The sequence below is a fragment of the Aotus nancymaae genome, unplaced genomic scaffold (assembly GCF_030222135.1).
Source record: "Aotus nancymaae isolate 86718 unplaced genomic scaffold, 86718_ANA_hifiasm-v0.15.2.pri h1tg000058l, whole genome shotgun sequence".
Lineage (NCBI taxonomy): Eukaryota > Metazoa > Chordata > Mammalia > Primates > Aotidae > Aotus > Aotus nancymaae.
This window is the reverse complement of record NW_026988472.1, coordinates 3909009-3925570: the sequence shown is the minus strand read 5'-3', so window position 1 is coordinate 3925570 and position 16562 is coordinate 3909009.

Sequence of the window (16562 nt, the reverse complement as noted above, 5' to 3'; positions counted from 1 at the left end):
GATGTGAAGGACCTCTTCAAGGAGAACTACAAACCATTGCTCAAGTTAGTAAGAGAGGACACAAACATGGAAAAACTTCCATTCTTGTGATTAGGAAGAATCAATATCATAAAAATGGCCACACTGCCCAAAGTAATTTATAGATTCAGTGCTATTCACGTCAAGCTACAGTTGGCTTTCTTCACAGAATTGGAAAAAAATACTTTAATATGGAACCAAAAAAGAGTCCACATAACCAAGACAATACTTAGCAAAAAATTTTTAAAAAGCTGGAGGCATCATGCTACACCACACATCTACAACTATCTGATCTTTAACAATGCTGACAAAAACAAGCAATGGGAAAAGAATTCCCTATTTAATAAATCGTATTGGGAAAACTGGCTAGCCATATGCAGAAAGCTGAAACTAGATCCCCCTCCATACACCTTATACAAAAATTAATTCAAGATGAATTAAAGACTTAAACGTAAGACCTAAAACCGTAAAAACCCTAGAAGAAAACCTAGGCAATATCATTCAGGACATAAGCATGGGCAAAGACTTCATGACTGAAACACCAAAGGAAATGGCAACAAAAGCCAAAATAAACAAATAGGATTTAACTAAAATTAAGAGCTTCTTCACAGCAAAAGAAACTATCATCAAAGTCAACAGGCACCCTACAGAATGGGAGAAAATTTTTACAATCTATCCATCCGACAAAGGACTAATATCCAGAATCTACAAAGAACTTAAACAAATTTACAAGAAGAAAACAAACAACATCATCACAAAGTGGGCAAAGGATATGAACAGACGTTTCTCGAAAGGAGACATTTATGCAGCCAACAAACATATGAAAAAAAGCTCATCATCACTGGTCATTAGGGAAATGTAAATCAAAACCACACTGAGATACCATCTCATGCCAGTTAGAATGGCTGTCATCAAAATGTCAGGAGACAACAGATGCTGTTAAAGATGTGGAGAAATAGGAATGCTTTTACACTGTTGATGGGAGTGTAAATTAGTTCAACTATTGTTGACAGCAGTGTGGTGGTTCCTCAAGGATCTAGAACTAGAAATACCACTTGACCCAGAAATCCCATTCCTGGGTGTATACCCAAAGGATTATAAATCATTCTATTACAAAGACACATGCACATGTATGTTTATTGCAGCACTGTTAACAATAGCAAAGACTTGGAACCAACCCGAATGCCCATTAATGATAGACTGAATAAAGAAAATGTGGCAGATATACATCATAGAATATTATGCAGCTATAAAAAAAAGGATGAGTTCATGTCCTTTGCAGGGACATGGATGAAGCTGGAAACCATCATTCTCAGCAAACTAACACAAGAACAGAAAACCAAACACTACATGTTCTCACTCATAAGTGGGAGTTGAACAATGAGAACACACGGACACAGGTACGGGAACATCACACACCGGGGCCTGTCGGTGAGTGGGGGGTAGCGGAAGGGATAGCATTAGGAAAAATACTGAATGTAGGTGACAGGGTGACGGATGTAGCAAACCACCATGGCACATGCGTACCTATGTAACAAACCTGCACATTCTGCACATGTACCCCAGAACTTAAAGTATTTTTTAAAAAAGATTTCTACCTCATAGAAACAGATACAAATCTTTTAAAATTTTAACTTTTGCTTGAAAACTCAAATTTTATTTTTGGTAAAATTTCTATCAAAGACCCAAATATGAATTACCACAATTTGTCTCCCAGTTGCTCCTTCAAGTAAAAACAGTGTTCAGTAAAAATAGCAGGTAGTTCCACCCATACCTCAAACAATCATATAAGTGCCTTTTGTGAGACAAACATTGCACTTCAAAGTACAGAAGAAGTACTTTTGGCCACGTAGAATATTAAAAAGACTTATACTTAATAGTTAATATTTAATCAAAGTAATAATTTATATAGTTTTATCAAGGTATTCTTAAGTGAAACTGACATTTTTAAAACTAAAATGTGTGATATTCTTCTACATAAGATTTACTAGTTCACTTTGCTGCTGCCTTCATTTGTGCTAAGGTACTAACAGTTTAATCCACCATTGCTCTTGCCCCATCAGGACAAGTATCAGTGCAGTGAATAAGGCAAATAATGTCTTCCTATTATTGTAAAACATTTTTTCATCTCATGGACCCCTGAGAGTGTCTTGGGGATCCTGGGATATTTGTACATACATTAAGAACCACTCATGTAGCAATAAAGTATGAATGGAATTTGTGCTGCAAATTCTGCTTTTAATGGGCACATGGTATCTACATGTGGAGTGGCATATAGTGTTATTTTGTGTATGTCAAATTTAAATGTAAGTCTCATTTTCATTCATCAGGGCTCTTTAGTGTCCCAAGATTTCCTGATCATTGACACTGGAGGAAACTGTCAGACAGATTGTACAGCTTTACTGTTAACTGACCAGCTAATAACAGCAGTAGGTGTTCCCTAGGAGTGTGATTTGTTTTCTGAGGACAAAGCATTTGTTAGAAGGCTGGGTTGAAGCCTACTATAGAGATGCTCCAGATGTGACAATTGCCAGGCTTTGAGAAACAATATCTATTAATTGAGAACCTGAGAGGCCTATCCAAGGATTTCATGCTTGCAATCAACTGTCTACAAGTTCTGATTCATGGGTTTGAGAACATGATGTGTGCGAAAGCCATATGTACCAGTCTAAAAGGACAATGAGTGAATCTTTCCCTCATGATCTGAGACAAGAAATAAAGCTGCAGAAGGTAATGGAGTTGCCACACCTGACACATTGCTTTTTTCTTTCTTTTTTTTTTTTTTTTTTTTTTTGCGGGGGTGTGTGTGGAGTTGGAGTCTTGCTTGCTCTGTCGTCTCGGCTGAAGTGCAGTGGCATGATCCAGGCTCACTGCAACCTCCACCTCCCGGGTTCAAGCAATTCTCCTTCCTCAGTCGTCTCCCAAGTAGCTGAGATTATAGGCCTGTGTCACCACGCCCAGCTACTTTTTGTATTTTTAGTAGAGATGGGCTTTTACCATGTTGGCCAGGCTGTCTCAAACTCCTGACCTTAAATCATCTGCTCATGTCTGCCTCCCAAAGTGCTGGGATTACAGGCACTAGCGACCATGCCTGGCCCACATTACTTTCTGATTTGAGCTCTTCTCCAGTGCCCTCTAATTGAAGAGCCTGGGAAATTAATTAACTCTACAGTATTGGCTGGAAGAACCCATCACTGTTAAGCTTTATTCACGATGCTTGGCTTTAAGAGAGCCACCTAGGAAACACCCTGAAGCTGAAATAGTGAACCTGTGGACTCTGACTAAAGGACTACTGGGGAAATATATGATTGTTGGAGTCCTATTTAATAACGGTAGTTGATGACAATGATTGAGTCCTTACCATGACAGGCACTGTGGCTGAACACTTGCTATGTATTACATAATTTAATTCTTACAGTAATTTTATGAATTAGATACTATAACCATTCCCATTTTACAGAAAATATAACCTAAGCAAAGAAGGTTAAATTACTTACTTAAGGTCAGACTTCAAGTGAGAGAGACAATATCCTAGTTTACGCAATCTTTTTGTAGAACCGCATTCTAAAATGTGCTACCTCTTGATGACCTGTGGAAGTTTTAAGGAGAAATCAAATATATATTAACTAGCAGATTTTGAATGAGCAAACCAGAATGGGTAAATTATTTTCATCCCATATTGTTATTTTTAATGCTGAATTTTCATAACATATACCACAGGATATCCATAAAGGGAGCTGCATCTCCACATATTTTTCCATCCATGGAGATTTTTATCAGTTTAAAGGGCTGCCCTGATGGATTTAAAAAACACGATTTTTTCCAATAAACAGTGAAAAATTGGTCATAAATCTCATGAAAATGCATATTTTTCTAGATTATGTCACAATTTTAGGCAAAATTATTTTAGGCTGCTAAATAGTCTCCTTAAAAAACTGTTAGAACGGCTGAACAAATTCGGTAAACAAAGTCAACATACAAGAATCAGTTGCATTTCCATACACTAACAATGAATTATCCAAAAAGAAATTATGAAAGCAATCCTATGAATAATAATATCAAAAAGAATACAACACTTAGGAATAAATTTAACCAAAATAAAATACCTATGCACTGAAAACTGTAAGTCATTGATGAAAGAAACTGAATATGACAAAAATTAATGAAAAGATATCTCATGTCCATAGGTTAGACAAATTAATATTGTTAAAATGTTTATGGCATTTTACAGATAAACAGAAAAAGTAGTCTTAAAGTTAGTATGGTAGCACAAAAGACCCTCAACAGCTAAAGCAATCTTAAGCAAGAACAAGCTGAAGACAACACATTTCCTTATTTCAAACTATATTGCAAAGCTATAGTAACCAAATAGTATGATACTGGCATAAAAACTGACGTTGATACCAGTCAGAGACATGAGGCCCCCTTTCAAGGCCCTAGCCTTCTGGATGACATTTCTAGACAGACAGACCAGAAGGGAAGCTGCTGCTTTAAAGGGAATGACCTGGCTCTGGCAGGACCCATCTCCTGCTGACTAAAGAGCCCTTGGTCCATGAATAATCAGAGGTAGTACCCAGGTAGTAAGCAATAGGCCTTGGGTAAGACTCAGATTTACTGGCTTCAGATGAAACTCGGCAAATTTCCAACTGTGGTGGCTACAGGAAGGCACTCTTTTTGCTTGAGAAACATGGAGGGAAAAGTAAAGGGGACTTCGTTTTGCGCCCTAGGTACTAGTATTGCCACAGGGAGATAGAGCAGCAAGTTTGCTCTTGGGGTCCTTGATTTTAGTGAAAGTTCAGAAATGCTCTTGCACGGCATTTCTGGACCTGCCCTGAGCCAGAGTGGAGCCCACTGCCCTGAAAGGTGAGTCTCAGGACAGTTATAAGCTGACTGAAGAGCCCTTGAGCCTTAAGAGAACATAAGCAGTAGTCCAGCAGTACTCTCTGTGGACCTGTGATGGTGGTGGTCATGGAGTGAGGCTCCTCCGGCTGTGGAAAGGAAAGAGAAGAGTGGAAAGGACTGTGTCTTGTTGTATGAGTGCCAGCTCATCTGCATTATAATAGAACATGAGGTGGACTTCTAAGGTTTTTGACTGCAGTCCGTGGCTCCTACGGGTTATCTCTGGACCCACCAGGGGCCGGGGGAACTCGCTACCCTGAAGGGAAGGACACAAGCATGACTGGCCTTGCCATCTTCTTATTGTAGTGCCCTAGGGCCTTGTGTGAACATAGTACCTAGGTACTGGCACAAGTGGGTCTTGGCTTAGACCCAGGGTTGTGCTGACTTAAGGTCTGACAAGCACTGTCTCAGTGGCGATGGCCACTGGGATGCTTGTGTCACCCCACCCTCAGTTGCAGGTGGATCAGAACAAAGAGAGAGATTTTGGGAGAAAGTAAAAGAAGTACACAAGGGTCTCTGCCTGGTAATCAATAGAATTTTTCTCGATCTTATTCAAGAACATCAAGATGGTACATCTATTAGTCTAGAAAAACCACAGCATTAATGGACTTGGGGTACCCACTCATGCAAACATAACTTAGATCACAACTAAATTCATTCAAATACCTGGAAAGCCTTCCCAAGGAGGATGGGCATAAACAAGCACAGAATATGAAGATTACAATAAATACCTAACTCTTCAATGCCCAGAACTGACAAATAACCACAAGCATCAAGACCATCCAGGAAAACATGACCTCACCAAATGAACTAAATAAAGAACCAGGGACCAATGCTGGAGAAATAGAAATGTGACCTTTCAGAAAGAGAATTGAAAATAGTTACTTGGACAAAACTCAGAGAAATTCAAGGTAGCACAAAGAATTCAGAGTTCTATCAGACAAGTGTAACAAAGAGATTGAAATAATTTAAAAGACTCAAGCAAAAATTCTGGAGCTAAAAAAAATGCAATTAGCCTAGTAAGAAATTCATCAGTTATTTTATAGCATAATTGGTCAAGCAGAAGAAATCATTAGTGAGCATAAAGACAGGACATTTTAAAATATGTAGTTAGAGAAGACAAAAGGAGAAAGAATTAAAAACAATGAAGGATCTAGAAAATAGCTTCAAAAGGGCAAATCAATATTGACCTTGAAGAGGAAGTAGAGAGATAGGATAGAAAGTTTATTCAAAGGAAAAACAACAGAGAAGAAAAAGATATCAGTGTCAAAATACAAGTAGTTTATAGAACACCAAGCAAATTTAACCCAAATAATCCTATCTCAAGGCATTAAATAGCCAAATTCTCAAAGGTTAGAGATGAAGAAAGCATCCTAAAAGCAGCAGGAGAAAAGAAACAAATAACATGCACTGGAGCTCCAATATATCTGGCAGCAGACTTTTTAGTGTAAACCTTAAAGGACAGGAGAGTTCTTTCTTCAGTCAGAAAGAAAGGATGTTAATGAGCATTAAGAAATAATCTGAAGGTCCAAAACTCACTGGCAATAGTAAGTCTGTAGAAAAACACAGAATATTATAGTACTGCAACTGTGGTGTGTAAACCACTAAATCTTTAGTAGAAAGACTGAACAAATAATCCATCAAAGCAACTACAATAACTTTTCAAGACATAGACAGTACAAAAAGATATAAATAGAAACAACAAAAAGTTTAAAAGCAGAGGAATGAAGTATAGAGTTTTTATCAGTTTTATTAGTTTTATTTTTGATTGTTTTTTGTTTATGCAAGCAGTGTTAAGTAGTTATTAGCTTTAGATAATAGGTTATAAGGTAGTATTTACAGGCCTCATGGTAACGTCAAATTAAAAAATACACAAAAAATAAGAAACAAGAGATTAAATCATAGCACTGGAGAAAACTACCTTCACTATAAGGAAGACAGGAAGAAAGGAAAGAAGGAAGAGAAGATGACAAAACAGAGAACAAATGACAAAATGGAAAGGGTAACTACTTATCAATAATGATATTGAATATAAATGGACTAAACTCTCTAATCAAAACACAGAGGGAGGCTCAATGGATAAAAAATCAGGACCCAATGATTTATTGCCTACAAGAAACACATTTCCTCTATAAATAAACATATAGATTAAAAACGAAGGGATGTAAAAAGATATTTCATTCCAAAGGAAACCCAAATAGACCATCAGTAGCTATACTTGTATCAGACAAACCAGATTTCAAAACCAAAACAATTAGAGAAGAAGGTCACTATAGAATGATAAAGGAGTCAACCGAGCAAGAAGATATAACAGTTGCAAATATATATGCATGCAACACTGGAGTACACAGATATATAAAGCAAATATTATTACAGCCAAAGAGAGAGATAGACTCCAATACAATCATAGCTGGAGACTTCAGTACCCCTTTTTCAGTATTAGACAGATGTTCCAGACAGAAAATCAGCAAAGAATCATCAAACATACTCTGCACTATAGACCACATAAACCTAATAAATAATTACAGAACCTTTCATTTAATGGCTGCAGAATAAACATTTTTTTCCTTGGCACAAATATCATTCTCAAAGAAATATCATAATTTAGGTCACAAAACAAATCTTAAAACATTCAAAAAACTGAAATAATGTCAAGCATCTTCTCTGAACACAATGACTAGAAATGAATAATAAGAATTTTAGAAACTATACAAACACATGAAAATTAAATGTATGCTCCCTAATGACCAGTGAATCAACAATGAAATTAAGAAGGAAATTAAAACATTTCTTGACACAAGTGATAATGAAAACACAACATGCCAAAACCTGTGGGATACAGCAAAACCAGTATAAAGAGGGAAGTTGATTGCTGTAACTGCCTACATCAAAAAACAAGATAAACATTAAATAAGCAATATAATCATACATCTTAACTAGAAAAGCAAGAGCAACCCGAACCCAAAATTAGTAGAACAAAAGAGATACTAAAGATTACAACAGAAATAAATGAATTTGAGAAAAAGAAAATACAAAGGATCAACTAAACAAAAATTGGTTTTTTGAAAAGTTCAAAACTGACAAACCTTTAGCCAGACTAAGAAAAACAAAACAAAAAAAAAGAGATCCAAATAAATAAAATCAGAGATGAAAAAGGAGATGTTATAAATGATACCACAGAAATTCACAGGATCATTAGTGGCTATTATGAGCAACTATATGCCAATAAATTAGAAAATCTAAATGAAATGGATAAATTGCTAGAAACGTACAGTTTACCAAGAATGAACCATAAGTAAATTTGAAACCCGAACAGACCAAAAACAAGTAATGAGATTGAAGCCGTAGTTGACATTATCCCAGCAAAGAAAGGCCTGAGACCTGATACATTCACTGCTAAATTTTGTGAAACATTTAAGGAAGAACTAATACCACTCCTATTCGAACTATTCCAAAAACTAGCAGAGGAGGGAATACTTCCAAATTTATTCCATGAGGCCAGTATTAACAAAAGCAGACAGAGACACACCAAAAACAGAAAACCACAGGCCAGTATCACTAATGAGTGTTAATGCAAAAATTCTCAACAAAATACTAGCAGGCAGAATTCAACAGTACATTAAAAAGATTTTTTTTTTTTTTTGAGACAGTCTTGCTCTGTCACCCAGGCTGGAATGCAGTGATACCATCTTGGTTCAATTCAATCTCCATCTCCCAGGTTCAAGCAATTCTCCTGCCTCAGCCTCCCAAGCAGCTGGGACTACAGGCACACACCACCGCACCCAGCTAATTTTTGTATTTTTAGCAGAGACAGGGTTTCATCATATTGGCCAGGCTGGTCTCAAACTCCTGACCTCGTGATCCACCCACCTCGGACTCCCAAAGTGCTGGGATTACAAATGTGAGCCACCATGCCCATCCAAAACATCTTTCATCATAACCAACTGGGATTTATCCGAGAGATTCAAGGATGGTTCAGAATATGCAAATTAAACAATGTGAAGCATCATAACAACAGAATGAATAGCAAAATTTATTCATTCATTTTGTATAGCAATGATCATTCATGATTATTTCATATTCAATTGAAATGATCATTCATGATCAGTTGAAATGATTATTTGTGATCATTTCAATTGATGCTGAAAATACATTTAATAAAAATTCAACATAACTTTATGTTAAATGTGCTTTACAAACTGGGTATAGATGGAATATACCAGAGTAATAAAAGCAGACTTTATATATATGACAGACTCACAGCTAGTATTATACTGAATTGGAAAAATTTAAAGCCTTTGCCTAAGATCTTGACCACAATAAGGATGCCCATTGTCACCACTGTTATTCTGCATAGTACAGGAAGTCCTAACTAAAGCAATCAGACAAGAGAAAGAAACAAAATGCATACAAATTGGAAGGGCAGAAGACAAATTATTCTTATTTGCAGGTGATATGATTTTATATTTAGAAAATTCTAAAGATTCCACAAAAACTATTGGAACTGATAAACAAATTCAGTAAAGTTTCAGGATAAAAAGTCAACATGCAAAAATCAGAACCATTTCTTAATGCCAAGAGCAAACCATCTAAAATAAGAATCAAGAAAGTAATTCCATTTACAATATCTACAGATAAAATAAAATACCTACAAATTAACTTAACCAGATAAATAAAATATTTTGACAATGAGAACTATAAAACATTGATGCAATAAATTGAAGACAACAATAAACTGGAACGCTATTCCATGCTTATGAATTGGAAGAATCAATATTGTTAAAATATCTATACTACAAAAAGCAATCTACAGAGTCAATGCAGTCCTGACCAAATTATTAACGGCATTCTTTAGAGAAATAGAAAACACACTCCTAAAATTCATATGGAACAACAAAATACCTAGAATAGCCTAAGCTATCCTCACAAAAAACAACAAAAATGAAGAAATCACATTACCTGACTTCAAATTATGCTAAATCTATAAGAACCAAAACAGCATGGTACTGGCATGAAAAGACACATAGATCAGTGGAACAGAATAGAAAACCCAGAAATAAATCCATGTATCTACAGTGAAGTCATTTTTGACAAAGGTGCCAATAATATACATTGGGGAATGGACCATCTCTTCAATAAATGGTGCTGGGAAAACTGGATATCCATATGCGAAAGAATGAAACCAGACCCCTTTCTCTCACTATATACAAGAGTGAAATCAAAATGGATTAAAGTCTTGAATTGAAATCTCAAACTATGAAACTACGGCAAGAAAACACTGGGGAAAATATCCAGGACATTGGCCTGGGCAAAAATTTCTTGAGCAATACTCCACAAGCACAGGTAACCAAAGCAAAAATGGGCAAATGAGATCACATGAAGTTAGAAAGTTTCTGCACAACAAAGGATGCAATCAACAAAGTGAAGAAATGACCCACAGAGTGGGAGAAAAATTTTTCAAACTACCTTTCTGACAAGGGTTTAATAACCAGAATGTATAAGCAGCTCAAACAACTCTATAGGGAAAAATCTTAGCCAATTTTAAAAGGAGGAAAACATTTAAATAGACATTTCTCTAAAGAAGGCATACAAATGGCAAACAGGCATATGAAAATGTGCTCAACATCATCAGAGAAATGCAAATCAAAACTACAATGAAATATCACCTCACTCCAGTTAAAATGGCTTTTACCCAAAACACAGGCAATAACAAATGTTGGTAAGGATGTGGAGAAAAGGGAACCCTTGTATATGTTGAGTGGGGGTGTAAATTAGTACAACGACTATGGAGAACAGTTTGGAGGTTCCTCAAAAAACTAAAAATAGAGCTACCATATGATACAGCAATCCTACTGCTGGGTATATATCCAAAAGAAAGGAAAGCAATATATCTTAGAGATATCTGCACTGTCATATTTATTGCAGCACTATTGACAATAGCTGAGATTTGGAAGCAATTGAAGTGTTCATCAATAAATGAATGGATAAAGAAAATGTGGTAGGTATACACAACTGAGTATTATTTAGCCATAAAAAATACTGAGATTCTGTCATTTGCAATATGAATGGAATTGGAGGCTATTATGCTAAGGGACATAAGCCAAGCACAGAAACACAGGCTTCAAATGTTCAGGCTTATTTGTGAGAGCTAAATACGGAAACAATTGAACTCATGGAGATAGAGAGTAGAAGGATGTTTACCAGAGGTTGGGAAGGGTAATTCAGTGGTGTGGGAAAGTGGGGATCCTTAATTGTTAAAAAAAAAAAAAAAAATCGAAAGAATGTATTAGACCTAGTGTTTGCTAGCACAACAGAGTGACTATAATAAAAACAGTTTAATTGAACATTTTAAAATAACTAAAAGAGTATAACTGAGTTGTTTGCATCACAGAGGGAAAATGCTTTAGATGATAGATACCTTATTTACTCTGATGTGATTATTATGCATTGCATCCCTGTGTTAAAATATCTCCTCTAACTCATATACACCTAGTATGTACTCACAAAAACTAAATTATTTTTAAAAAAAGGTGAACCAATAAAGACTAAAATATCTACAAAAAATTTTAAAAACAAAACATATAAAATATAAGTAAATGTTTTTTAAATGAAAAATAATATTAAATTGTGTTGGGAAAATTGGATATTCACGTGCAAAAATGTGAAATTGGCCCTTTATATTAAATGATATACAAAAATTAACCTGCATTGAATACAGACTTAAATATAAGACCAGAATCCATAAAAATCCTAGAAGAAAACAACAGGGAAAATATTGTTCACATTGGTCTTGGCAATGATTTTAAGCAACAAAAGCAAAAATAAGCAAGTGAACTACATCAAACTAAAAAACCACTGAGCAGCAAAGGACACGATAAAAAAAATGAAAAGCCATCCTATGGATTGGGAAAAAATATTTACAAACCATATATCTGATAAAGGGATTAATAATCAAATATATAAGGAATGCCTACAACTCAATAGCAAAAGATTAATAATAACCCAAATTAAAAAGGAATAAAGGGGGCCAGGTGCGGTGGCTCACGCCTGTAATCCTAGCACTTTGGGAGGCCAAGGTGGGTGGATCACCTGAGGTCAGGAGTTCAAGACTAGCCTGGCCTTCATGGTGAAACCCCATCTTTAAAAAAATAAATAAATAAATAAAAATAAATAAAATAAAATAAAATTAAAATTAAAAATAAAATAAAATAAATTTAAAAAGGGGTAAAGGACCTGAATAGACATGTTTTTCCCAAAGAAAACATACAATCAAAAGGTATGTGAAAAGGTGCTCAGCATTATTAATCATTAGGGAAATGCAAATCAAAATCACAATATGATATCACATCACAACTGTTAGGATGGTTATTATTTTTTAAAAAATAAAGTAAAAGATGACAAATGTTGGTTACTATGTGGAGAAGGAAGAATTACTGTACAGTTTTGATGAGAGTGTAAATTGTTACGGCCATTATGGAAAACAGTGTGATGGTTTCTCAAAAAATTAAAAATAAAACTATCATATGGTTTAGCAGTCCCACTCCTAGGTATTTATCTAAAGAAATTGAAATCAGGATCTGAAAGAGATATTTGTATTTCAATGTTTATTGCAACATTATTCACAATAGCCAAGACATGAAAACAACCTAAATGTCCATTGGCACATGAATGGATAAAGAAAATGTGATATATACATACAGTGAAATATTATTCATTCTTTAAAAACAAGTAAATTCTGCCGGGCGCAGTGGCTCATGCCTGTAATCCCAGCACTTTGGGAGGCTGAAGCGGGTAGATCACCTGAGGCTGGGAGTTCAAGACCAGCCTGACCAACATGGTGAAACTCCGTCTCTACTTAAAATACAAAATTAGTCAGGCATGGTGTTGCATGCCTATAATCCCAGCTACTCGGGAGGCTGAGGCAGGAGAATCACTTGAACCCGGGAGGTAGAGGTTGCGGTGAGCTGAGATCGCACCATTGCACTCGTCTGAGCAACAAGAACAAAACTCCGTCTCAAAAAAAAAAAAAGGAAATTCTGCCATTTTGTGATGACATGGATGGAGCTGGAGGATATGATGCTATGTGAAATAAGCCAGGCAAAGAAAAACCAACACTATATGATAACGCTTATATAAAGAATCTAATACAGGCGAACTCATACAAAACATGTTAGTTGTCAGGGGTTGGAGGGTGGGGAAAATGTGGAGATGATGGTCAAAGGATACAAAGTTTCTGTTAGGCAAGGTAAATAAGTCCTGGAGAGTTACCAGACAGCATAATGCTTATACTTAACTGTGTTGTATAGTTAAAATTTGAGGGCCGGGTGCAGTGGCTCAAGCCTGTAATCCCAGCACTTTGGGAGGCCGAGGCGGGTGGATCACGAGGTCCAGAGATCGAGACCATCCCGGTCAACATGGTGAAACCCCGTCTCTACTAAAAATACAAAAAATTAGCTGGGCATGGTGGCGCGTGCCTGTAGTCCCAGCTACTTGGGAGGCTGAGGCAGGAGAATTGCTTGAACCCAGGAGGCGGAGGTTGCGGTGAGCCGAGATCGCGACATTGCACTCCAGCCTGGGTGACAAGAGTGAAACTCCGTCTCAAAAAAAAAAAAATTGATAAGAGGGGAGTTCTTATGTTAGGTAGTCTCACAAGAAACAATTATTATAGTGAAGAAGACAGAAGAAAACTTTGGGAGGTGATAGATATGTCTATGGTCTTGATGGTTGTGATGGTTTCATGAAAATATACTTATCCTCAGACTCATTTAGTTGTATACATTAAATATGTACAGTTTTTACATGTCAGTCATACCTCAGTAATGTGGTTTTAAAAATTACATTAATAGAGGCTCATCAAAAACCCAGTAGCCTAAATATGGCTGGCCCTAAGTCAGTTTTCAACAAATCCTTGTTTTGCTGGACTTAAATAAAATACATGAGTTATATCATTTATCAAGTGGAACAGCATGGAGCCATGAAAACATTGATCATTGAGACTTGTGGATGCCTTACCAGTATCAATAATTCAGGACTTTCTTGGGATTTGGGAAGTATGTCAACAACTACTCCCTCATTGCCAAGTCCATTAAGACTTGACCTGCAAGTATCTGAGCCTCCTAGAGAAGAATATACACCCCCTGAGAGTGAGTCCTCCAGGTGAAATGGAATATTTAAGAGAGAAGAGCTACAAACTGACTTTTGAGACCCTACATTCTTTTTTTCACATTGCACGTCTAATTTTTGATTTGTTTGTTGATTGGGTTTTTTTGGTTTTTTTTTTTTTTTTGGGTACATAATAGGTATATATATCTATGAGGTATATGAGGTGTTTTGATACAGGAGTGCAATGTGAAAGAAGCACATCATGGAGAATGAGGTATCCATCCTCTCAAGCATTTATCCTTTGAGTTACAAACAATCCAATTAGACTCTTTTAGTTATTTCTACGTGTACAATTAAGCTATTGTTAACTATAGTCACCCTGTTGTGCTATCAAATAGCAGGTCTTATTTCTTCTTTCCAACCATTTTTTTTTTTTATATTTGGGCATTTTAACAATCATTTATTGAGCACTTACTATGTATCAGGAATGGTACAAGGGACTTTATTTAAATAAAACACATATAGTAGTTAATATTTACTAATTCTTATTATGTGCCAGTGCCAGCTACTATTATAAATACTTCACATATATTTTAAATCACTGAATACTCACAACTACCAGTCACAGTAGGTACCATTATTGTTTACATTTTACAGAGGATAAAATTGAAGGACAGGGAGGTTAAGTGACTTTTCCAAGGTCACACAGCTAGTAGAGAGTAGAGCTCAGCTTAAATCTACGTAGTATGAATACAGAGTTCGTGCTTTTAACCAATATGTGATATACGGTTCATGGTCTTTTTTAGTTCTTCCAACCCTGTGAAGTATTTAAAATTTAATTATCCTGGTAATTACAGATAAGCAAGATGAACCTTAGAGTGGGTAGGTAACTTCTGTTAGGTCACACAGCTAGAGTCACAATTTAAACCCAGCTATTTTTTTGTATCCATTACCCATCCCCACTTCCCCACCTACACTCCATTACCCTCCCTAGCCTCTGAAAACTATCCTACTCTCTATGTCTATGAGTTACATTGTTTTTATTTTTAGATCCCACAAATAAGTGAGAACATGTGATGTTTTTCTTTCTGTGCCTGGCTTATAATGATCTCCGTTTCCATCTATATTGTTGGAAATGACTGAATATCATTCTTTTTGTGGCTGAATAATATTCCATTGTTTATATTTACCATATTTTCTTTATCCATTCATCTGTTGATGGGCTCTTAGGTTGCTTCCAAATCTTAGCTGTCGTAAACAGTGCTGGAACAAACCTAGGTAAGCATATATCTCTTTGATATACTGATTTCCTTTCTTTTAAGTACATACGCAGCAGCGGGATTACTGGATCATATGGTAGCTCTATTTTTAGATTAGGAGGAACCTCCAAACTGTTCTCCATAGTGGTTGTACAAATTTAAACCCCCACCCAGAATGTAAAAGTGTTCCTTTTTCTTCGTATCCTCGCTAACGTTTGTTATTGCCTATTTTGGATAAAATCCGTTTTAACCAGAGTGAGATGATAATTCATTGTAGTTTTAATTTGCATTTATCTGATGATCAGTGACGTTGAGCACATTTTCATATGCCTGTTTGCCATTTGTATGCCTCCTTTTGAGAAATGTCTATTTAAATGTGTTGCTCCCTTTTTAATTGGATTGTAAGATTTTTCCCTATAGAGTTGTTAGAGCTCTTTATAGACTCTGGTTATTAAACCCTTGTCAGAAAGGCAAAATTTTCTCCCACTCTGTGGGTCATTTCTTCACTTTGTTGATTGCATCCTTTGTTGTGCAGAAACTTTCTAACTTCATGTGATCTCATTTGCCCATTTTTGCTTTGGTTACCTGTGCTTGTGGAGTATTGCTCAAGAAATTTTTGCCCAGGCCAATGTCCTGGATATTTTCCCCAGTGTTTTCTTGCTGTAGTTTCATAGTTTGAGATTTCAATTCAAGACTTTAATCCATTTTGATTTCACTCTTGTATATAGTGAGAGAAAGGGGTCTGGTTTCATTCTTTCGCATATGGATATCCAGTTTTCCCAGCACCATTTATTGAAGAGATGGTCCATTCCCCAATGTATATTATTGGCACCTTTGTCAAAAATGACTTCACTGTAGATACATGGATTTATTTCTGGGTTTTCTATTCTGTTCCACTGATCTATGTGTCTTTTCATGCCAGTACCATGCTGTTTTGGTTCCTATAGATTTAGCATAATTTGAAGTCAGGTAATGTGATTTCTTCATTTTTGTTGTTTTTTGTTAGGATAGCTGTGACTGTTCTGTTTTTGATTTTTTTGTTTTGTTTTGTTTTATTTATGGTTCCGTATACATTTTAGAATAGTTTTTTAGTACTGTGGGCGAGGACTTTGGTATTTTAATAGGATTTGCATTGAATCTGTAGATTGCTTTAGGTAATGTGGATAATTTAACATTGTTGATTCTTCCAATTTGTTTTATTATACTTTAAGTTCTGGGGTACATGTGCAGAACGTGCAGGTTTGTTACATAGGTATACACGTGCGATGGTGGTTTGCAGCACCC